The sequence below is a fragment of the Asterias amurensis genome, chromosome 2, assembly GCF_032118995.1.
Source record: "Asterias amurensis chromosome 2, ASM3211899v1".
NCBI lineage: Eukaryota > Metazoa > Echinodermata > Asteroidea > Forcipulatida > Asteriidae > Asterias > Asterias amurensis.
The window spans coordinates 22,411,892-22,437,286 of NC_092649.1; the positions used below are offsets into that span (position 1 = coordinate 22,411,892).

Genomic DNA, 25,395 nt, shown 5'->3' on the forward strand with positions numbered 1-25,395 from the left:
TAATTGCTGTGGTTTCACACCACTCTTACTTACCTGCTTCTTGTCATTGTGTCAAGTAATCTATATATTTTTAACTAATTGTATTTTGTCTACTTCCAGCTGTAACTGTAAATATTTTATATGAAGCACGCCAACTGAATTAATTGACTATTGAAGATTATTAAAGTTTTTTTAATTGAATTGAATAGCCTCTGTGTCTTTTATCAACTTCTTCCTTCAAGAAACAACCTGAGGTTTGACACGCTCATTATTCGACTCTCACCAAATCTACCACTGTTTTGGACTGTAAAACCGCTCTGGTCGGAGAGTTCAACACTCATGTTTTTGATCCCAACAACAAAGAATCCAAGGTTTTTCTGAACATGCTTGAGGCTGCTGGTTTAAACCAACTTGTGTTTTCATCTGCTCTACCCAAGCTACTCTATACAAGTACTTGTACACAATAGGCTTAAGTACACAATTTCAGGCAAACTTTGATAATTTCAGGCACAATTTCATACGTTAACAAGGCTAAAATTTGATAATTTCAGGCAAAGTTTAATTAGTATACACAAGGTAAAGTTTGATAAGAAAACAAGGCTTGAACACGATAGCCTTGTACACCATTTTAGACAAAACTGGATAATTTCATGCAGAATTTGCTAATTGTCAATTTAATAAGTACATGTCCACATGGCTTTATACACAATTTCCAGGCATTATTTGATAATTGCAGGTAAAATTTGATAAGTAGGCAAGGCTATTGTACGCAATAGCTGCATACACAATTTAAGGAGAAGTTTCACAAGTACACAATGCTATCGCTTGTACACAATAGCCTTGTTCACATTTTCATGCAAATTTTGCTAATTGCCAGACAGAATTTGCTAATTTTCTGACAAAATTTGATAAGAACACAAGACTTTTACCTTGTACATATGTTTAGGCATAAGTACTCAAGGCTATATTGTACACAATAGCTGCGTACACAATTTCAGGCAAAATTTATTCAGTACACAAGGCTATTTATAGTCTTGCAATTTGATGAAGTACACAACTCCTGGCAAAGTTTGATAATTTTAGGCACACAAGGCTTTATACACACTTTCAGGCAAAACCTGGCAAAATTTGATAATTTCAGGCCAAATGTTGATGATAAACAAGGATAAAGTCGTGTAATTTGACCAATTCATGCAAACTTTGGTGCGTACACAAGGCCAGGTGATCTTGTTTAGTACACAATTGTATACAATTTCAGGCAAAATTTGATCGCTTCAGGCAAAATTTGAAAGCACACAAGGCCAAATTCAGGCAAAGTTTGGTAACTTCAGACAAAATTTGATCAGTAGGCAGAATTTAAGGGGTACACAAGTACACAATTATAGACAAAGTTTGATATATTAAGGCAAAATTTGATAAAGTTCACAACTCCTGGCAAAGTTTGATAATTTCAGGCACACAAGGCTTTATACACACTTTCAGGCAAAACCTGGTAAGTAAAAATGGCTTTAGTAGGGTACACATTAGCCTTGAACACATTTTCAGCAACCATTTTATAATTTCAGGCCAAAAGTTGATAACACAAGTCTTACACTATTTCAGGCAAAATTTGCTACTTTTCAGTCAAAATAAAAAAAAAATAGTAGAAAAGGCTGGTTAAGTAGACAATTTTAGGCAAAACTTGAAAGCGTCATGCAAATATGAAAGGCTTAAAATTTTAACACATTTTCAGGCAACAATTGATAGTCTCAGGCTAAAATTGAAAGTACACAAGGCTTTAGTCTTGTACACAATAAGTCTGTGCACAATTTGAAATATACACATTGCTTTAGTCTGTACACAATTTCAGGTCAAATTCGATAATTCCAGGGAAAGTACACAAGGCTTGTTTACTGTATAGTTCTTATTTTGAGGCAAATTTGATCATTTCAAGCAAAATTTGATGATTACACAACGCTACAGTCTTGTAGGCCTACACTATTTCAGGCAAAATTTGATAATTTCAGGCAAAATTTAATAATTTCAGGCAAAGTTTGATGATTACAAAAGGCTACAGTTTTGTTCACTGTATCAGGCAAAATTTGATAATTTCAGACAAAGTTTGATAATTTCAGACAAAATTTGATGATAACACTATTTCAGGCAAAATTTGATCATTTCAGGCAAAATTTGATCAGTACACAAGGTTATAAGTCTTGTACTTGTTTGAAGGCAGAATTTAGGGAGTACACAAGTCTTGTACACAAGTACACAATTTCAGGCAAAATTTGATATATTCAGGCAAAATTTGATAAGTGCACAAGGCTTGTGTACCGTATAGTCTTGTACTAATTTTCAAGCAAAATTTGATAATTTCAGGTAAATTTGATGATTTCAGACAACATGTGATGATTACACAAGGCTAAGGTCTTGTACACTATTTCAGGCAAAATTTGATAATTTCAGAAAAATTTTGATAATTTCAGACAAAATTTGATGATTACACTATTTCAGGCAAAATTTGATGATTACACAAGGCTTGTACTTATTTTCAGGCCAAATTTGATCAATTGAGGCAAAGTTTGAAGATTACACAAGGCTATAGTTCTGTACACTATTTCAGGATAAGTTTGATAATTTCAGGCAAAATTTGATCATTTCAGGCAAAATTTGATGTTTAAACAAGGCTACAGTCTTGTACACTATTTCAGATAAAATTTGATCAGTACACAAGGTTATAGTCTTGCACTTGTTTTTAGGCAGAATTTAGGGAGTACACGAGGCTATAGTCTTGTACACAAGTACACAATTTCAGGCAAAGTTTGATGATTACACAAGGCCACAGTCTTGTACACTATTTCAAACAAAATTTGATCAGTACTTGTTTTAAGGCAGAATTTAGGGAGTACACAAGGCTATAATCTTGTACACAAGTACACTCTTTCAGACAAAATTTGATGAGTACACAAGGCTATAGTCTTGTACTTATGATTACACAAGGCTACAGTCCTGTACACTATTTCAGGATAAGTTTGATAATTTCAGGCAAAATTTGATGATTACCCAAGGCCATAGTCTTGTACTTATTTTCAGGCAAAATTTGATCATTTCAGGCAAAGTTTAATGATTACACAATGCTACAGTGTTGTACACTTTTCAGGCAGAATTTGATAATTTCAGACAAAATTTGATGATTACACTATTTCAGGCAAACTTTTAATATTTCAGGTAAAATGTTATTTCAGGCAAAATTTGATCAGTACACAAGGTTATGGTCTTGTACTTGTTTTAAGGCAGAGTTTAGGGAGTACACATGGCTATAGTCTTGTGCCCAAGTACACAATTTCAGAAAAAAATTATATAATTATTCAGGCACAACTTGATAAGTACACAAGGCTTGTGTACCATAGAGTCTTGTTTCTTATTTGCAGGCAAAATTTGATCATTTCATGCAAAATTTGATGATTACACAAGACTACTTGTTTTTAGGCAGAATTTAGGGAGTACACAAGGCTATAGTCTTGTACACAAGAACACAATTTCAAACAAAATTTGATACTAATTTTAATAATAATTTATTCATTTATATTGCGCCCATTCCAAAAAGTGTACACAAGCGCATAACAAAGTAATTATAATGACATAACTTTTAACAACAAGAAAATATACAGCAATCCAAACAAACTGAAAATACAAGAACCTTACAGGACAATCCGAAGAGTTCAAATTGCAAAACATAAGCTAGACCAAAAACAAACTAGTAAAGGAACAATAAATTTATATGCACAATCAGTAAAAAGCTTCTCATAAAAAGATAAGTCTTAAGGACCGATTTAAAAATATTGAGGCTGCCAGCGATCCTAGTATGAGGGGGAGTTTGTTCCAGAGGTGGGGAGCACTACATTCAAAGGCCTTGTCCCCAAGAGCGGCCTTACTACAACCAACAGGGTGACTAAGAAAAATACCATTATCAGAACTGCGAAGGCCTTAGCGAGATAGGGGTTTGATCGAAACAAGCCTAATTAAATACTGAGGAGCTAAAATATGAAGAATTTTGTAAGTGACCATTCAAATTTTAAATTCAATTCTAAACCGAACAGGGAGCCAATGTAAATCCATAAGTAGTGGAGAAATATGGCAATATTTGAAAGCATTACAGACCAGCCTGGCACAAGCATTTTGCACTCTCTGGAGTTGTTTAATCTTAGTGTTGGGTAAGCCATAAAAAAAGACTATTACGTATAGGATAATGCCCGAGGTGCGCGCCATTCGTACCCACGAATGGCGCGTTCACCGAGGGCATTATGCGACTTAACCCACACCTGTGACGTCATGCTAATGTTAAAATCGCTCCATTATTTTGCACGAATGGCGCGATATTGTTTAATTTTTAAGTCAATTGTTTGTATGTATTACGTAAGCTTGTTCACTCCAGTGAACACCACTGTATATGTGTGTGAACAATGGACGAAGACCAACATTTAGGAAATAATTATGCTCGTTCCTTCGATAGTGGCATCATTGATCGGGAGCGAAAGTGGCAGCAGATAAGTGATTTGGTTTCTTGACTTTAAGTAAATTTATACGAGTTAGTGATAGAAACAGACTATCAGATGATGTTGTAGCCGACTTTCTCGGTCAACAAAAACCCCAAACGGTGAAGATAAAAGAAGTGACCTACCCGCGTACAAGCCTGTAGTTTCAGATTTGTTTTTAATAAACAAATTTAAGCTACCTTTATGATCAACAATTTCAGTTGAATTCCTGTTATTTTATGACGATATTGAAAAAAAGTATCTTTGCAATCTTAAATTTTAGGGACTTTACTCACTTACCATGTTTGTGTATGATAAATTAAGCATTTTGAATTAATAAAAACAAAAACATAAATACTGGTTAAAATGAAATTGATTTATCTGACTTTAAGACCTGCTTAAATTACTGTTATAGTTCTATAATTATTTTTTAACATCTCAGCTAAATAATAATTTAATAATGTAGCTGTTCACATGTGGAAAGTGTTAACGATCATTTTGCAATACATGTGTAGCTCTATTAACCTGTGTTAAAAACCATTAAAAACAAAATAATATGTGGTCCATGGCGTCATTGACTTCATTTACTTTATTCCCTAACTCTTTTATGCACAATGGGTGAATAGATGTACCCATCGCGCCATTCGTGCAAAATAATGGAGCGATTTAACAATAGCATGATGTCACATGTGTAGGTTAAAGTAATATAGTCTATTAGAGACAAACGCATGAATGAGTGTTTCAGTACATTCCTTAGACAAAAAATTTATTATGCGCGGGTTTTCATTGACAGATTGGCATCAAACCATGCACCTAGACTTCGAGCAAGGGAAACAGGTGACACAAATGACTGCCCAACCTGAATACCATCCAGTGTAACCTTAGATAGTTGCTGACGGGTACCTATGATCAAGAATTCAGTTTTATTGTCATTTAGATACAAACCATTACATGCAAATAATTATAATTATGAGACAGTTTACCACTAATCGAAACCCTTTGTGATCTGCCATCAAGGTATGAGCGAAACAATAAGGGCTGTACCATCAATTCCAAAGCGAGACTTAAGTGTACTCAGTAAAATACCATGATCCAGTGTATCAAATGCAGCACTTAAATGTAATAAAACCAACAGGGTAACATGTTTTCTATTCATAGCCATTAACAAATCGTTTTGAATTTTCAACAGAGCAGTTTCGGTACTATGGAATTTGCGGTAAGCAGACTGCATCAATGAGTAAAAGTTATTCTGTCAGACAAGATTGTAACTGACATGCTACAGGGAAGTACACACGCCGTGTGTACCGTATAGTCTTGTACGTATTTTCAGGCAAAATTTGATAATTTCAGAACACAATAGGAAACATATTGTCTTTATTGGAAGTTCAATTTTGTGTTTTTAATCAGATACAAATGAGTTACGAAATGCTACATAGCAGTGGCAATGAAGTAACCTTCAGATTGTTCAAACAAAATTGACTTGATACCTTCGGACGACTCAATTTCTGAAAAGATGGTTTATTATCAATAACAAATACACAATAACACAATTCTGCTCAGAGAGTTTAATGTTGTACAGATAAAAACTATATAGTGTTGTTTTCCTGCATCAAATCAATGGATTTTAAAAAGTTCAGCATTCAAAAGTGATATTGAATGTTTCCATGAAGCTTTTCCCTATTTTCTTAATTTTGTTTGTAAATTCTCAAATAACCATGAAATAACATTAGCTATGAGGGGTGCCAATTGACACCCTCCATGAAGAGTCTATAACTCTTAATGTACAGAAAATGAAATCAATTAAAACATGATAACCATAAAGTTGCTTTGGCTGTGAGCGGTGCCAATTGGCACCCTTCATGAAGAGTCTATACTCCTATCCACAGAGAGTAAAATGAATACAAAAATGCATACCATAAAGTTGCTTTGGCTATGAGGGGTGCCAATTGGCACCCTTCATGAAGAGTCTATACTCCTATGTACAGAGAGTAAAATGAATACAAAAAGGCATACCATAAAGTCAGTTTGGCTAAGAGGGGTGCCAATTGGCACCCTTCATGAAAAGTCTATACTCCTATGTACAGAGCATAACATTAATACAAAAAGGCATACAATAAAGTCACTTTGGCTATGAGGGGTGCCAATTGGCACCCTTCATGAAGATTCTATACTCCTATGTACAGAGAGTAAAATGAATACAAAAAGACAAACAATAAAGTAACTTGGCTATGAGGGGTGCCAAATGGCACCCTCCATGAAGAGTCTATACTCCTATGTACAGAGAGTAAAATGAATACAAAAAGGCATACCATAAAGTTGCTTTGGCTATGAGGGGTGCCGATTGGCACCCTTCATGAAGAGTTTATACTCCTATGTACAGAGAGTAAAATGAATACAAAAAGACAAACAATAAAGTCAGTTTGGCTATGAGGGGTGCCGATTGGCACCCTTCATGAAGAGTCTATACTCCTATGTACAGAGAGTAAAATGAATACAAAAAGACAAACAATAAAGTCAGTTTGGCTATGAGGGGTGCCGATTGGCACCCTTCATGAAGAGTCTATACTCCTATGTACAGAGAGTAAAATGAATACAAAAAGACAAACAATAAAGTCAGTTTGGCTATGAGGGGTGCCAAATGGCACCCTCCATGAAGAGTCTATACTCCTATGTACAGAGAGTAAAATGAATACAAAAAGGCATACAGTAAAGTCAGTTTGGCTATGAGGGGTGCCGATTGGCACCCTTCATGAAGAGTCTATACTCCTATGTACAGAGAGTAAAATGAATACAAAAAGGCATACCATAAAGTCAGTTTGGCTATGAGGGGTGCCGATTGGCACCCTTCATGAAGAGTCTATACTCCTATCCACAGAGAGTAAAATGAATACAAAAAGGCAAACCATAAAGTTGCTTTGGCTATGAGGGGTGCCAATTGGCACCCTTCATGAAGAGTCTACTTCTATACAGAGAGTAAAATTAATACAAAAACATATCTTTACAAGCCCCGAGTGACAGCTTTTACTTTGCATTTCTTTTGATTTGCGGGGTTTTTTTTCAAATAGTTTTTTTCTTCTTCTGTTTTTGTTAATTACATGTAAACTCTTTGTGTCTGTTTATGAAATGGGGGACGTCAGTCTTATCCTGGTCCATACCATCGATGATTATCGTTGTCAGATCTCTTGGCTGGTGTCTTGCTCGCTCTCTAGCGTTTTGGTACTCCTTGCTCTCCATTAATTCTGCATCATACAAATAGAAACGGGTGGATAATTTTTGTGCAGCAGTACGTAACGACTTCCGTGTTGTTTTGCTGCAAATACTGTTATTTTAATAATAATGTGGTGCATTCAAGTTGCTTTCAAGTTGCATTATTACTGTAAACTACACCTAAAGAAACTTGTGAGCATTGGGCACCGAGGTTGCTTCAACAAGTTCAAGTAGGCTACTGAATCTGCACCCTAAAGTCAGATTACTCTCGGATGGGTCACTATAGTTTGGTCACTAGTTGCACTGTCTCAAGGCATTGTGTACAAATGGACACTCTTTTGATAAACAAACATATCCCCATACTTTCTAAAGAAACAGTCCATGCTATAAGTACAGCTCATGTACTCAAGTTGTACCATAGAGCATGGTTGTACTAATTAAAACCGAGCCTTTTTGATGTTTTGCGGTTGTAAAATGAAATCCCTTTTATGGTGTGAATCCTGATCTCTACACACGAACTAAAAATATCAGTGTAAGTCGCAAATTAAATGTCATCATATAAACTTGATTTTACTGGACCTCCTTTCGTGGGTGCTCTTCCATACATGATAGAATCCCCATACCCTTGCTCTACTATGCCAAAACCAACCTTGTGAATTTTGTGTAGGTTGCAGAGCTTCTTATACAATAATTCTGTCACGTCATTGTAGTAACTCGGAAACGCTTTTTGTACTAAATCCGATAATTTATAGCTAAATCCAAATAAAAATTAACTTACATAAGTAAACCATAACATGTCAATCCAAACATAATGTCACAATATCAGTCCCTGTCCTGACTGCATGCCATGGATCAATCCATGCTCCAAGTCCAACAGAACACAAGCCGCTCATGTAAACAAACAATGGAAGTGTTATGTTGACATAAACAGTTAGACTGGTGTGATCATTCTTGTATTTTTTATTCGTCCAGTTTTACCAATGTTAAGGCATTTATTTTTAAAGAGAGCCAGACAAGTCTTTACCATGGCAATGATAAATTGCTGCAGATGGTCGGCCAAAACAGATGTGAAGTGCTCGTAAGAAATCGTAGTCAGTTGAGAAAGAGGAGTTCGATTCTCTTCCACCAGCCTCGTTGCATGTGGTCATCTTACCGGACCTGTTTTAAAGATTGACAATGATAGCTTATTAATATACATGTTTACCTTACTATTTCGTTTACAAACTTGCAGTAATAACTGTTAGACCTACAGCAGGGCCTACATGGTACATAACAAGTTTCAAATGTGCTATTGTTTAATACAGCCTAACGTTATAGGCCTATCCTGGTACGCCATTTCTCATTTCCTTTATTCTTTAAAACAAGGACGTCCATGCTTTCTGGCTCGAGCATCTACATGGCGCTCGACTTGATGTTTCATTTTAGCCGCGCTCTTTAAAACTGTTTTTAAATTATGCTGGGCACTGTGAACTTAATCTAGGTAGTTTACAAAAAGAAAATCCTATTTCGAAGCATTGTAGGGCCTATTGTAGGGATATATTGTTAAAAGATGTCACTGTGTTTTCAGCAGAGTCAATGATTACCATCAACAATACAATCTTTGTACTTTGAATTTCTCGACAGTGCGCCGAAAAAAATCTTATAACGAAAGTTATTTAAACCCTCCATGGTTAAACATATAAACGCTATTAACTAAACTAGGCCCCTACATTAATTATAAACAAGTTGAAATTTTGAAGAAAGCTTACCTTAATTTGCTCTTCTGTCTGTCCTCATCAGCTACTTAAACTTTTAAAGAACTTATTAGGTCTTGTTTTTTTGTTTTAGAGTATACGACTTACAACCCTTTTCTCGAGAATCTTTTTGCCACAAAGAACTGAGTTGTTCCTTAATACATCCGTGCTGTGTTTATCCAGTATGGGCAGTTGTGTTACCTGTGTGACCATAGCTCCATGTAGCCCAGGTTTGGACTAACGTCTAACTACTAGGACTACAAGCTCCATGGTGTGACATGACCTTGGTGTGATGTGTGACCATGGCTAAATCCAAACACTTCGTGCATGGACGTCCTTAATCCGTCGCAGACACGCACAGCTAGGTTTGGGGCCGTGTCCAAATTAGCGGCTACAGCTAGGGCTATGGCTAGATTTCCGTGTCATCATGCGTTGAGGTATAGGACGCCCTTAGCAACACACTTGGCAACAGCCGTAGCCGTAGCTGTAGCCGCCAGTTCGGATTCGGCCTGAGGATGGGTAAACGAACAAATGAGAAGTGCCACACTCAGCCCTCCGCGCTGATAGCGATGATGTTACTATGAATTAAGTCAGGGAACTATGCAATTACTCAAATGGGAGCGCCCTCTATCTATTTATCTATCTATCCATTTATCTGCCAACCTCCTAGGAGACTGAGCCATTTCAATAAACCTTAAAGCATAGTCCTTATTAATCTTACATTTTTGTTTGCTTACACGTATCCTACTACAATACCAATAAAACATTATTCAGACTAATTTGCCGCAGATGATGCTTGATCAAATAAAATATACAACATCAAGAAACATAACGTTATTATTTTGAAGATTTTTACGAAATAAGAAAACCATGGAGGTAAACAAACCAGTTGCAACGATGTTTCAAAACAACAATCGAGCAAAGAAACAAACAAGGGGTGAAACAAACCAAAAACAACCAAACAAACCAACAAACACCAAAACAAACATATAAAGATTACAACAATAAATACGTTTGTTAAAACACATAATTTAAAGAACCAGATTGTCGGGTCACGATCACATCTGACATGATTGTGTTTTCACGAAAAAATTGTTTAAATAATCTTTGGCGTTTTGTTTTCTGTCTGTGTTCAAAGTAAACATAATATTACTACACAACAAAAACTGTTACTTATGTTAAGTATTTTTATTTGTAAAAAAGTGTTAAAAACATCAGAAAGAAAGTTAGGCGCAGCTATTATCACTCAAACGACAAACAAACAAACAAACAAACAAACACGAAGATGTCTCAGACAGAAAATTAACCGGCACGGGGTCAGCATTTCATCATAGTTCATCCATGAGGAAGGAATTCACAAACAGTGCCTCGTAACATCTTAAAGACCTTTTCCGTGCACCTGTTCTCTGTAAGACAGTAACACAAATTATTGTCATTGATATTGGTAATTATTTCTTCCACTATTTCGTAACACACACACACAAAAGGGGGGAATTATTGGAAAATCAGTTGGTTTGAAAAACACAGAGCGTAGGTTGTATTTAAGCAGTTTGTCCATAAAACGTTATTGTGGAATTGTATCCAATTAACTTCCTTATGTTATCCCCATTTGATTATACGTACTAATTTTTCAACAATGATATATATCGCGCCAGTTACAAATATTTCGCGTAATGCATATGCAAGGGTATCAACTTCAATTTGAAGCATTATTTCACAGTTTGTCGCAAGGAAAAAATATTGTTTTTTAGTATTTATTTGTGTTGCCATTTTGGAATTTGCTGCCGATTTTCTTGGTGCAGTGATCATAGGACATGATTCACGTACAACAGGTTCACGTACATTTATTTGCATCTTTAAATATTTTGCTATTTTTTTAAATTTACAGGGAAAATCGTCATTATGGTCTGAAAATTGCTCTCGAATCCAGATTTTAAACCGACAAATTTTTGTTTTACTATTTTCTCCACAAAATCGTGAAAATACGCTAGAGATTTAACGAATCAATCTAATGTTTCTATGCTAACATTTAAAACATTGATTAATTCCACTTATTTGTTGCATTATATCGCACATGTTGTCGTGCTTGAGTTTCAATGGATAAACAAATCACCTTTCCTCTTTTTCTTTTGGTTTTTGAGCAGCAAGGGATAATAAATCTATCTTTTCCTCTTTCTGGTTTAGTTTGTGCACCCGACATTTATTTTGTTCTCCCAAAATAATGTTAATATCTTCTAGAAAAGTTGCTATGCTTAACCAAAAAAAGGTAAACAAAATTTTGAACCTGTAATTGATAAAATTGTTGCCCTGAACCTATTTCAAACTTGAATTTACCTTAACAAGAAAAACACACACTTGAACAGGTTGTATGCTTAAAGGAACACGTTGCCTTGGATCGGACGAGTTGGTCAAAACAAAAGCGTTTGTAACCGTTTTTTATATAATGCATATGGTTGGGAAGATGTTTTAAAAGTAGAATACAATGATCCACACAAGTTTGCCTCGAAATTGCGTGGTTTTCCTTCTACTGTGCGAACTAACACGGTCGGCCATTTATGGGAGTCAAAATTTTGACCCCCATAAATGGCCGACGTGTTAGTCGACGAGGTAAAAGGAAAACCACGCAATTTCGAGGCATGTTTGTGTGGATCATTGTATTTTACTTTTGCAACATCTTCCTACCCATATGCATTTTATAAAAAACGGTTACAAACGCTTTTCAAAGACCAACTCGACCGATCCAAGGCAACGTGTTCCTTTAAGTTGAACGAAATTGTCAAATTTAAGAAACCCATTAAAATATATTATCTTACACAACTTTCTTTTCTATACACAAAATCTGCTTACCTCTGGTGATTCGTATTGTTTCTGGACCGTTTTTTTCCATTATTGTGATTTCAATTAAAAAAACAAACATTAAATCCAAATTAAAACGCCCTCTTGGGGTAGAGAAGTTCCAGGCCGCTCTTATCCGTACGCAATAAGATCAAACAAGCATGACCTTGTTGATGGTGATACCACGGAGCAACAAAGTGTGCAAGGGAAATTAAAAGTAAAGTCTGACAAAAAGAAAGAAAGTATTTTCCAATAAACAAAGTATTTCAAATGATGTTATTGGCAGACTGAATCTTATGGTTAAAGTTTGTTTTATATCGTTTTCATCCTTACAGTTAATTAGATTCTCGTCATCTATACGATTTTTTCCTAATTCTTTGGAAAACTTCTATGACGTGCAATTTATTGATATTATGGAATACAATACTGATCGCTTGGACAGAGGCCTTGCTCAACTATACGCACCTTCTGGCCCAGATACTTAAGTCAAGAAAATCAAATCATTCAATTAATACGCTCTCCAAAATGGTTTGAAGAAAAATGTAATGAATGTACTCTTTCTAACTCTGTAGGGAATGATTATATAGAAGTAGTTTTTCACAATGCAAATCAGTCGTTTGGAAAACTTCTTCAACAACGAAACACTTAAAAGTTACTCCGTCCGGTATTATTTTTACCATAGCCAATGCAGTTAAGCTAAATTATTTTTAAATCTTGGTATTGTCCCCGTGACCTGCATGCTGTGTTTTTTTTTATACCTATACTTCAGTGCATAACACAGAAAGTATGCTCAGCTCCGGTCAAGCATTGATAATAACCGGCTATGTACAGAGTCAGCCTGTGTATATGTGCGTTTCTAGATGCCACCTCAGCAGGATGTTTATTTACAACTCGGTTTCAACCTGTCATTAAATGGGGAATTTCTTTGTTGTTTAATTCATAAAGAAAAGACATGGATATACAGCTAGTTGTTACACCACATGTATGCTGCTCTGTTAGCTCATATACTACTTCATCACAACATGTTTTTGTTTGTGTTTTGTTTTAGTATAATAATACATCATTAGCATTCAGTTGAGAAAATCCGTTTTTTATTTTTTATTTAGTCAAGTCCATGGAAACGCTTGATCACGGTATGAGTGTTACATTATGCATTATCACGTTTTTTAGTTTATACATCGATTGGCATAACATCTCATAATTTGATATTATAAAAAAAAACCTCCCCCCCCCCTTTGTGCAACACAATTATGCACTAAACGTTATTGCCATCGGGAAAACACAATTTTGAATCTTTGCTGCATGGTGAAGACACCTGTGCTTACTGAATAAGGCCTACAGTTTGTGATGTCACAACAGCGTTTTAGAGTCGGCGCTAAAATAAAATAAAATTACATGTTCATATTATTAAAAATGGCTTGTTAAAAAAAAAAATTCGATGTTAGTTTTACTAATTTCAATTCCTCAATCATGGTTTTACAAATCCAAGACGTCATGAATTAGACATTTGCCGTAGCATTTGTTTGTATTTTTTTTCTAGAATAATTAAACATCCAAACTTTGAATTACTCCGTCCGTTATTCCTTTTCCCATAGCCAATGCAGTTAAGCTAAATTATTTTACATCTTGGTTTCCTTGCTCTATGGTTTGTGTGGCATGCATGCTGTGTTGTTTTTGATACCTATACTTCAGCGCATGACACAGGAAATGGTTCATTAGTTAACACCATTGGCCAAAGATAAACAATGCCCAGCTCCGGTCAAGCATGTCTTCCTCCATGGGTCAAGCATTGATAAAACCCTTACTCTATGATAAAACCTCCTTGCTCTATGGCCTGTGTAAGGCGTTTCTAGATGCCACCTCAGCAGGATAGTTATTTACAACTCGGTTTCAAGCTGTCATTAAATGGGGAAACGAATTTATAAAAAATCATAAAGAAAAGACATGGATATGACAGCTAGTTTTTACACCACATGTATGCGACGTATAAAGTGATCGTTCGGCACTTAGAAAAAATGCTGCTCTGTTAGCTCCTATACTACTTCATAACAACATGTTTTTTTATGTTTTTTTTAGTATATGCTTCATTTGCATTCAGTTGAGAAAAACCTTTTTTAACATAAAATAGTCAAGTTCATGAAAACGCTGGATCACGAATGTATACATTACATTATCACATTATCGAGTTTATGCATCGATTGGCATAACATCCCCTAATTTGAATTATAAAAAACACAAAAAACTAAAAACAACAACACACAACAAACACACACGCACTTTTGTGCAACACAATTAAGCACAAAACGTTATTGCCATCCGGTTTTGCAGTTATCGGCGGGAAAACACAATTTTGAATCTTTGCTGCATGGTCAAGACACCTGATGTGCTTTTTGAATAAGGCCTACTTCAGTTTGTGATGTCACAACAGCGTTTTGGAGTAGGCCCTAACATTACACCAAATTACGGTTTCATATTATACTAGTGGCTCCTAATTTCTTCCTCCATCATGGTTTGACAAATCCAAGATGTCATGAATTAGACATTTGCCGTAACAGTTTCTTGTATTTTTTTTTTCTAGAATTGCTAAACACCCGAACTTTGAATTAGTCCGTCCGTTATTCCTTTTCCTTTAGCTAATGCTGTTAAGTTAAATTATTGTACAACTTGGTATACTCTGTACTGTTTTTGATGCCTATACTTTAGTGTACAGCACAGAAAATGGTCAAGTAGGCAGTAATGTCCAAGATAAACAGTGCTGTTCTGCGGTCAGCGCCTGCGGTCACATTACTCTGTGCCATTTGTTTCTACATGGAGTAATAAACTATGTACATGTACATTTTGGTTGCACAACAGTTGCCTCATGCGAATGCTTTCAATACAAATTATTTTTACTCTTGTTCAAAATCACTTGTTCAAAAACATGCATCATGTTTCCACCTGTCTCCCTCCGTCCATTATGGACCGGGTGTGCACATTTTTCAAAAGAGGTAGTGCACCTTAAGCGACAACCGGACGACCTTGACACTGCCTTTAGGAGGTGTGAATGAATTCCCTCTTTCTCATTGTTCTACTCGTACAGTACCAACATCCCCCAACTTTTTGTTCGACTTAAGAACCAGTGCTTATTATCGGGACTGTATTGCAAAAAGTGATGCACCGTTAAGACCATTGATAAGGCAAAGCGGTTACACAGTTACGTCATATTTGTAAACATTGGCATTTCCGGAGCATTGGCGCAAGAACTATAGCATTAGGTTATTTTCCCTCCTTTCAACCGCGTTCAATCGACACATGTTCCCTTGGCAGAGAAGATGACGAATCTCAGGTGTAGTGGCTCGAAAAAATAAGATAAGTGTTTGGTTCTGTTCAAATTCGAGTTCGGCATCTGGTGATAGCGTTTGCTAAAACAATGGCAAGGTGTGCAACGCAGTGAAGAAGTTGTCCGTTTAATAGCATGTTTATTCGCACGATCAGCCGTCCACGAGTACCGACATTGAGAGACACCATTAAGGTAAAACGCAAACAACTTTATCGAAGTTAGTTATAACATGATATCAGCCATACTTGTTCATTTACTACACTTTGACTATTCTTGTGAGTTGAATGGCATAAAATTAAGACTCATCGAAGTGCATATGAAATGAACTTATTGATAGTTTAACCATGGTTTACAAACACCCACGACCAAGGGTGGTTCACCACCATGCACCAACTACGGAGGTAATCCATATAGGGCTAGGGGGGAGTAATTAACCTTATTGTCAACACCATTGACAGCCGGCCAGGGACAATCGGACATCTGAATCTATGTTTTCATGCATACATGTAATTCTATTTTACAAAATGCGTTGGGTTAAATCATCGTTGGGTAGAAGTTTACTTAAATTTTGTTTACTTAATCTTTGGGTGGGCCTAACCATGGAGGTAATGTAAACAATTATTTAGTTACCTACATTTTATGGTGTAGAAATCCAGTGGTATAAAAAGTTTCAGAACATGTGGCGGCCATCTTGAAATTCGAAATGGCCTCCACTGCCAGATTATTTTGCTTCATATCTCAGTAGTTTTACATTAATAGTTTGGTAACTTATACCGCTCACATGTTAACCTTTTCATTTACTTTAGTAAAATTTACGTAATAAATTGAAACTAGTTTCCGTTAATGAACTTTTCACAACTAATGTAAAATGCCCGTTTTACTCATTAAACGTGTTTGTCGTAAACATATTTTTTTTACATCACTTTTTTAACATTCTTTTTTTGAGTGCAGGTTGTGTCATGGGATTGTCAACAGATAAGACCCGTCAAGGAGGAGTTTGGGCTGCATCTTCAGGAGCAGATGGGGACATTTTTCAAACACGGTTTACCAACCACTCACTGTAGCGACGACAACGTTAACATCACTGGAAAGCTTCTCAGAAAAAGTGTAAGTACTGTATGATTAAATATGTACATATGGGATTGATAAGATGAAAACATAGCTTTAGGGTTGTTGGAGTAGCCTGCGGTTTTTCCATATGATGGTTCTTCGAAAAGTACAGTTCTACATCTATGAAAACGAAACCGCCGAAATCGTCACACATTTGAAAAGCTTGATAATTTTTAATATGGATATACAAAACTACTCACACCATATGAACACAAGGAGTGCGTTCCTTTCCCCCTTGATGCACACAATAATTCTTTATGCCATCAAACTGTGTTTTTTTCCGGCATCATTCCTCTCACATTGGTTTTCCTACAGCCACATGCATGATAACTCTTCCCTTGATGAACATGCACCGACAAATGCACCATAGAATGTAAAAATGTAAATCGCCATGCAGTGTGTGGTGGGGATTGCTTGTTACTAAATAAATAAAACCAAACAAAATTAGAGTGATGGGTTGATCAAAACACGTTGCATTGTTTACATCTGTATTTGAAGCCCCCCCCCCCCATACCATTTTTTTTAAAGCAACGTAACCTAAACAAGACTTAAAAATAAACATTTTCAACAGGAGTAGGAAGAGACTCGTTTGTGGCAAACTTCACGTCGACGAATGTATCTGCCAAGCTCACCGGACACACGCTTTACAAGTACCCCAGCAACTACAAGTCCACCGCATCTTGACAGACTGCCAGCAATTGACTTTCATTACAAAGGTCATCAAAGGTATAAAATCCGGTAAGTAACAAATTTATTTTTCAAATATAAACTGTTTATTTACGAAAGGGGTAATTTCTCAATCAAATGTTAAAAAGACTTTCATCATACTCTTGCAACTTTATGACCAAACGAGTCAAAATTTTCACATTATTTTATGCATATTACACCTAGTGGTCTTTGACAACTATACCGAAAGGTGCCCACAACCGTTGACTTCACCAAACTCTCCTAAACTTTGGACTAATCTTAGAACTTAATACGAGTTAAGTTCTGTATCCATAGGATGCATTGTACCGAGAAGATCGGCTGCAGTGTCATTTAAACCTTTATGGTGGATTGTAAAAGAAATAAAAAGGGGCTGAGAATATTCAAGAGTGCCATGTTCTTGAATTTTGTTGTCAATGTTCAACAACCATTTTAGATAATATTCATGACGACCTGTGCTACAACGACCAACTTCTGCTTCAATATCTGCATCATGTTTGCAGGTCGGGCTTGTTACGGTGAACGGCCGCGTTTTGAAAAAGCGAGAAACGTCTGTTTTAAATTAAAAAAAACTGAATAAAATGTTTCGAACATAACTGACTGGTCCATTTTTGTTCTTGCGTTCTTTGCTTTATACCTTTGGATTGTTAATGTTTATGTTCCATTTGTGCTCGATTGAATGCATTCTTTCTATTGATGAGTTTCTTCATAATAGGCTATAAGAATAAAACATTGAAAGTGAGCAAATATTTTTATTCTTTATTTTTTTTTAATAAACTAAAACACAGGTACATGACTGGTAGCACGAAACTGTGTGGCAATGGAAGATGACTCTGCAAACTGTTTCACTTCTCTGCAAGATTTATCCAGCTTGTGCCATCCTGCTGTAAACATTGAAAGCAGTCCAGCACCTGGGCCTAACGATGTGTATGATTACGAATCAGACAGAAACTAAATAATTCAGTCAGAAACCTTAGTTTTACATGTAAATTGGTTCCTGCTAATATTATTACCTAATCTTTATTCCTGTGTTGGGTTCAAAGTTGAACAAAGAAATCATTTGTGGGGCTAGGGTGCATTTTTTTCAGTTATAAAAATGGGCTTTTTAGTTAGCCCGTTTTGGCACCCCTCATGTAGCCACTGTGATTTAATAGAGTGTATTTTTGTATTCATTTTACTCTCTGTACATGAGTATAGACTCTTCATAAAGGGTGCCAATTGGCACCCCTCATAGCCAAAGCAACTTTATGGTTTGCCTGTTTGTATTCATTTTACTCTCCGATAGACTCCTCATGAAGGGTGCCAATTGGCACCCCTCATAGCCAAAACAACTGTATGGTTTGCCTTTTTGTATTAATTTTACTCTCGGTACATAGTAGTATAGAATCTTTATGAAAGGTGCCAATCGGCACCCCTCATAGCCAAGTTACTTTATTGTTTGTCTTTTTGTATTCATTTTACTCTCTGTACATAAGAGTATAGACTACTCATGAAGGGTGCCAATCGGCACCCCTCATACCCAAAGCAACTTTATGGTTTGCCTTTTTGTATTCATTTTACTCTCTGTGGATAGGAGTATAGACTCTTCATGAAGGGTGCCAATTGGCACCCCTCATAGCCAAACTGACTTTACTGTATGCCTTTTTGTATTCATTTTACTCTCTGTGGATAGGAGTATAGACTCTTCATGAAGGGTGCCAATCGGCACCCCTCATAGCCAAGTTACTTTATTGTTTGTCTTTTTGTACTCAATTTACTCTCTGTACATAGGAGTATAGACTCTTCATGAAGGGTGCCAATCGGCACCCCTCATAGCCAAACTGACTTTACTGTATGCCTTTTTGTATTCATTTTACTCTCTGTACATAGGAGTATAGACTCTTCATGAAGGGTGCCAATTGGCACCCCTCATAGCCAAACTGACTTTACTGTATGCCTTTTTGTATTCATTTTACTCTCTGTACATAGGAGTATAGACTCTTCATGAAGGGTGCCAATCGGCACCCCTCATAGCCAAGTTACTTTATTGTTAGTCTTTTTGTACTCAATTTACTCTCTGTACATAGGAGTATAGACTCTTCATGAAGGGTGCCAATCGGCACCCCTCATAGCCAAACTGACTTTATTGTTTGTCTTTTTGTATTCATTTTACTCTCTGTACATAGGAGTATAGACTCTTCATGAAGGGTGCCAATCGGCACCCCTCATAGCCAAACTGACTTTACTGTATGCCTTTTTGTATTCATTTTACTCTCTGTACATAGGAGTATAGACTCTTCATGAAGGGTGCCAATCGGCACCCCTCATAGCCAAGTTACTTTATTGTTTGTCTTTTTGTATTCATTTTACTCTCTGTACATAGAAGTATAGACTCTTCATGAAGGGTGCCAATTGGCACCCCTCATAGCCAAAGCATTTTTATGGTTTGCCTTTTTGTATTCATTTCAGTCTCTGATAGACTCCTCATGAAGGGTGCCATTTGGCACCCCTCATAGCCAAGTTACTTTATTGTTTGTCTTTTTGTACTCAATTTACTCTCTGTACATAGGAGTATAGACTCTTCATGAAGGGTGCCAATCGGCACCCCTCATAGCCAAGTTACTTTATTGTTTGTCTTTTTGTATTCATTTTACTCTCTGTACATAGGAGTATAGACTCTTCATGAAGGGTGCCAATTGGCACCCCTCATAGCCAAAGCATTTTTATGGTTTGCCTTTTTGTATTCATTTCAGTCTCTGATAGACTCCTCATGAAGGGTGCCATTTGGCACCCCTCATAGCCAAGTTACTTTATTGTTTGTCTTTTTGTACTCAATTTACTCTCTGTACATAGGAGTATAGACTCTTCATGAAGGGTGCCAATCGGCACCCCTCATAGCCAAGTTACTTTATTGTTTGTCTTTTTGTACTCAATTTACTCTCTGTACATAGGAGTATAGACTCTTCATGAAGGGTGCCAATTGGCACCCCTCATAGCCAAACTGACTTTATGGTATGCCTTTTTGTATTCATTTTACTCTCTGTACATAGGAGTATAGACTCTTCATGAAGGGTGCCAATCGGCACCCCTCATAGCCAAGTTACTTTATTGTTTGTCTTTTTGTACTCAATTTACTCTCTGTACATAGGAGTATAGACTCTTCATGAAGGGTGCCAATTGGCACCCCTCATAGCCAAACTGACTTTATGGTTTGCCTTTTTGTATTCATTTTACTCTCTGTACATAGGAGTATAGACTCTTCATGAAGGGTGCCAATTGGCACTGCTCATAGTCAAAGTGACTTTTTCATATTCCGTTTATTATTTGTACATTAACGACAAAATTTATTTTTCAAGAAAATCACTGTTTAAATTTTTTTGAAACATTTTGTACTTTGTGTCTTAAAATTATTGAAGATCGTTCAAGTGACAGTTTGGTGGAGAATAAAGTGCCATCTGAAACAATATTAATGCTTTTGCCAATATGTCTGTTATTATTTCACAAATGTGGAGTTTTATGTAGTAAATCCATCGCAAAGCTAATTTTGAAGCTAAAAGAATGAGTTTCATGAAATGAACAACTTAAATGTTGCTTTGTTCAATTGTAACTTAGTAAAAATAACTGAGATAGAGAAACACAAACTTTAGTTGCATATTTCCATGTTTCGATTTTGAAGGAAAAGTGGAAGTTTTCGACAAAGGTTCCTTTTGGTAATGCAAAAACTGTGCTCGTAAAGCTACATCGAGTTTTTGATTGATTAAAAATAAGAATCATTAAAACAATTGTACAAAGTGAACAATTTGTCTGTGAAAATGTAAAAAATTAATGATTTTGGTGACAAAAGAGTAAATTGTTCATACAAAAATCAAACAACTGCAAATCCAATAAAGACAAAATGTTTCCTATTGTGTTTCAGGCAAAATTTGATAATTTCAGGTAAAATTTAATTATTACACAAGGCTACAGTCTTGTACACATAAGTTCAACAGTTTTAGTTTAAGAACAACACTTTTGTAAGTACGCAAGGCCTGTACATCTTTTCAGGCAAAATGTGATAGTTCAGAATTTGTACACAAGGCTATAGTTTTCAACACAAACATTGTCAACCAAACTTGATAACACACATTTCCTAAGCCTTGTCAGATTCAGGCAAGGTTTGATAACGTTCAGGCAAAATATGGCAACTGTACAAGGCTATATTATTATTATTATATAGGCCTGAGATACAGTTTCAGGCAAAATTTGATAATTTTAGGAGAAAAAGTACACGAGGCCTTGTAAACATTTTCAAGCAACATTTGACAACTACACAAGGCATATGCACCAGTCTAATAAGTACTAGCTCTTACATTTTCAAGCAAAGTGTTTTTTCTGTACGGAAAGTGTATAATGGCTTTAAACACATTTCCAAACACACAAGCCTTGTACACATTTTGTAGCAAATGCTATACAAGTAGCACATTTGAACACTTTTTCAGGCAAAGTTTTATAAGTACACAAGGCTGTATAAAGCACTGTACAAACATTTTCGGCAAAGTTTAAATTTAAGTAAAGGAGGCTGATGTACAATAGCCTTGTACACAATTTCTGGCAAATTTAATAATTTCATGCAAAATCTTATCAGTACACAAGACCTAATACACAATTTCAGGCAAACCTTGGTAAGTACAAATTTTAGTAACTAACCCAATAGCTTTGTACAAATTTGATAAGTACACAAAGGCCACGTTATTATTATGGTTAATTTAGTTAGCACTGGGACAAGAAAAACAAACACATACAATGATTCGTAGATCTGTTGCCCTACATTTGGAATACACAATGAAATTAATAAGGGAATCAAAGAGTAGGCGACGAGTTCTTAAACGGACGTTTAAAACTGGTAGGGTTGTGGCCATGTGATAAAGGCTTGAGCGGAAGGTGAGGGCCTTTATTGCACCGTAACGACCCTGCAAGGATTTAAACGTCCGCTTTAGATATCGAGTCACTACTCTTTTATTCCCGTTCATAAATGCCCTTATGTTTAAAGCAACTTAATTTACCAGGTATAGACAGTGTGACATTGTTTCATTTGCGTTTTTTTGCGCGTCGGTCGGTGTGTAATACGCGCTGTTAATAATAGCTATGCCAATTGTGTTCCACATAATTCAATTTGGCGTACATTAGCTTTTGCGCCCAACACACAAAGCTTTTCAAAATTTCAAAATCTTTTGTACTTGAAAAAGATCCTTTACTAATTTCGTTGTATGGATTAGACAAGTGATGATCACAGGTAACACAAAGAAGCTGAGTTTGTCTCATTTCTGTTACATCTTTGTAAAATAATTCACCTGCTGTGTGATTTAGCTTGAACAAAACATCCATGCAGTAAGCAGTGTGTTTACATCAATATTCTTCAATATGCCTAATTAAATGAACTGCATACTGTACAAAATCCGTTTACACACAAATCACTTTACGTCAAGTTGGCTAGTTGTGGTGTAATAGAAATGTGTTAAAACTCCAAACTCTGTTTTTACTTGTTTGTTTTAAAATTTATTTATGCCGGTAAAATCACAGTTACTTACTGGCAACTCAGCTGACAGTAAATTACTGTAATTTTTAAGAGCAAAGTTTTACAGTTTACCCTTTCAAACATTTTAGGCAAAATTTGATAGTACACAAGGCCTTAGTTCTCTAAAAAACAAGGACAGTAAAATCATACACAACCTGGAACGTTAAAGAAAACTTAAATTGTGTTTACCTAAATTTTCGAAGGACTGCAACTTGTGTGTCTACAAAAAAGCTTCTTGGCATCAAAAGGTTCTTTAAGGGCTCGAATCTCTTCAACAGTGTTTCCATCAGGCCTGCTGGGCTGCCTCCCTGCACATCTTGTCGCAAATCTTCTCGCACATCCTATAAATGTCTCATTCTCAATGATTGCTGCAAGTAAAGTAAAGCAATGGGGTTTGAACAGAGAAAATTGTTCTGAGGTGGGCCGCTCTAGTAAACATTTCCTTGTTCAAACCTAAGTTGTTTAAGATCTACCATAAGTCAGTTTCCCTTCAGGTTTTCCTAATTGATAAGTAAAGTAAGGAGTACATGATGAAAAATCTTTGTTGCAATTTTGGGAATCAATGTGGTACATGGATTCCCTAAAGATTGTGCCATATTGTGCGCCTTTTAAGGCAAGACAAAAAGAACAAGGCTACCATAACTAATATTGGCAAACAACGCCTCTCATGATATTCATAGGCACATTCTTCAGGGGTTCTGACGAATGTATAGTCTCTATCTTCACCAACATACACACAAAAGGAGATTCCATCATCTCCAAATAACGCCTCTCATGATATCTTTGATATTATGTTTTCTGTGGCGATTGCATTGTCCATTTAACAACATCATGTAAATTATGCATAAAAAATAAAAATGACCCATTCTCATTGATACAATGCACTGACCTGATTCCAATCTTCTTCTTGCAAGCTTAAGTGCAGAACCGACCATGACACAAATAATGATGATGCTTGATTTCCCATCAAACATGAAGATATATCTCACTCTGTTTAACCATATCTGCAAATAAAATATTTGAACATCAACTTAACTGACCTGGATTTTTAAAAAATTTCTGTGATGAGCAAGGATAACAGCCACCAGAACAGATTTACAACAGTATGAACTGTTAAGAGTCAGTTCAGGTAAATAGTTGACATACTTGCTCACGGTCAAAAAATGAATTTTTTTTATACTTTGTGGGTTGAAGGGCCTTGGGGTGCGAGTAAACAAAATTGCATTTTCAATTCTATATATAGCCCGTTGCCATGGTTACGGCTCATTTTGTTTTTTGGCCATTTTAGGCCGATTTTGGGGTCTGAAAAACTGGTTTTTCTTAGAGATAGAGATCATAAACAATGTAGTTTCTGTGTTTGCGGCAGATGGTTTGGAGCATCCAATCATGTCCAACACAAACGTGGGAAATTAAAAAGCCCGCTTAAAAGTGTTGGAAAAGTTTGCCAAGATCTTATTAAAAACAATGATACTCATGATTTGCAAGATGAGCGTAAGAGATTATTTAAAAGGAACACGTTGCCTGGGATCGGTTAAGTTGGTCTTTGAAATGCGTTTGTAACGGTTTGTTTTAAAATGCATGGTTAGAAAGATGTTTTTGAGTGATACTTGTATGGATCATTATATTCTACTTTTAAAATATCTTTCTAATCATATGCATTTTTTAATAAACGTTTACAAACGCTTTTGAAATACCAACTCGACCGATCCAAGGCAACGTGTTCCTTTAATGAAACAACATTGAAAGAAGTTGTAAAAACTTGCACCTGCTGAACATAAATAAGTAAGATGCATTTGCAGTGACAAAAGTCTATTCAGGCTAGTTTGATATTTTTTCCATTCACTATCTTACTAATTCATAATTATTATATATGTCTCTGAGAACGTTGAGTTGTTTATCACATTGAGTTATTTATCACGTTAAATAAACCAACTCTTTTATTGTTTGCAACAGTACAATTGAAAGGAACCCCACCATAGATGGGGGAACTGCTTACAGAAGGCCAAAGCAGGTGAATGGCCATTTAGCCCTTTAGTCCCTGCACCGCCCGAGTTTGCTGAAATCCAATTTCTCAAGAGTCTTGCAGTAAATTACTGGAATCATAGTTCAAATTTTAAAAGATAGCCAAGGCTTAATGTGTATGCACAATTTTTTACCCTTTCGGTAATATTTGTATAAAAGTTCTCATGGGAACAATAAATGCCTCTCGTTAAACGGCTACGGTAATTTTTATGGCGAATACTTTTGTGCACGGATAAAATGAACACAATAGCTTTTCAAGGCTTTTGTCTGGCTCAATGCTCATACTGATTAAATGCGAAGGCGTTATTTTCGACAATATCATCATAAATGATGAACAGTTTCCTGTTTACTGATGAGCGTTTTATTTTTCGTAAGAGCTAAATTATTTCATCATCATTAGCTTTGACAAGTCAACTGTGAAGGGAGAATTAATAACGA

General features: G+C 36.0%; 3 long non-coding RNA genes across 4 annotated transcripts in view; 2 read left to right on the forward strand and 1 right to left on the reverse strand.

The window, feature by feature from the left end:
* The window catches only part of LOC139954144 (uncharacterized), a 193,462-nt gene that overhangs the window by 15,290 nt on the left and 152,777 nt on the right, over positions 1 to 25,395 (forward strand). The gene's annotated exons all lie outside the window — the stretch shown is intronic.
* On the reverse strand, positions 6,044 to 9,929 carry LOC139934048 (uncharacterized). Its single transcript, XR_011785683.1, has 3 exons — positions 9,449 to 9,929; positions 8,725 to 8,858; positions 6,044 to 7,732 (listed from the first exon to the last, which is right to left on the reverse strand). It is a non-coding gene; the product is annotated as an uncharacterized lncRNA (long non-coding RNA).
* Positions 14,839 to 19,721, forward strand: LOC139934065 (uncharacterized). The gene is made up of 4 exons (XR_011785692.1): positions 14,839 to 15,779; positions 16,539 to 16,694; positions 17,269 to 17,435; positions 18,191 to 19,721. It is a non-coding gene; the product is annotated as an uncharacterized lncRNA (long non-coding RNA).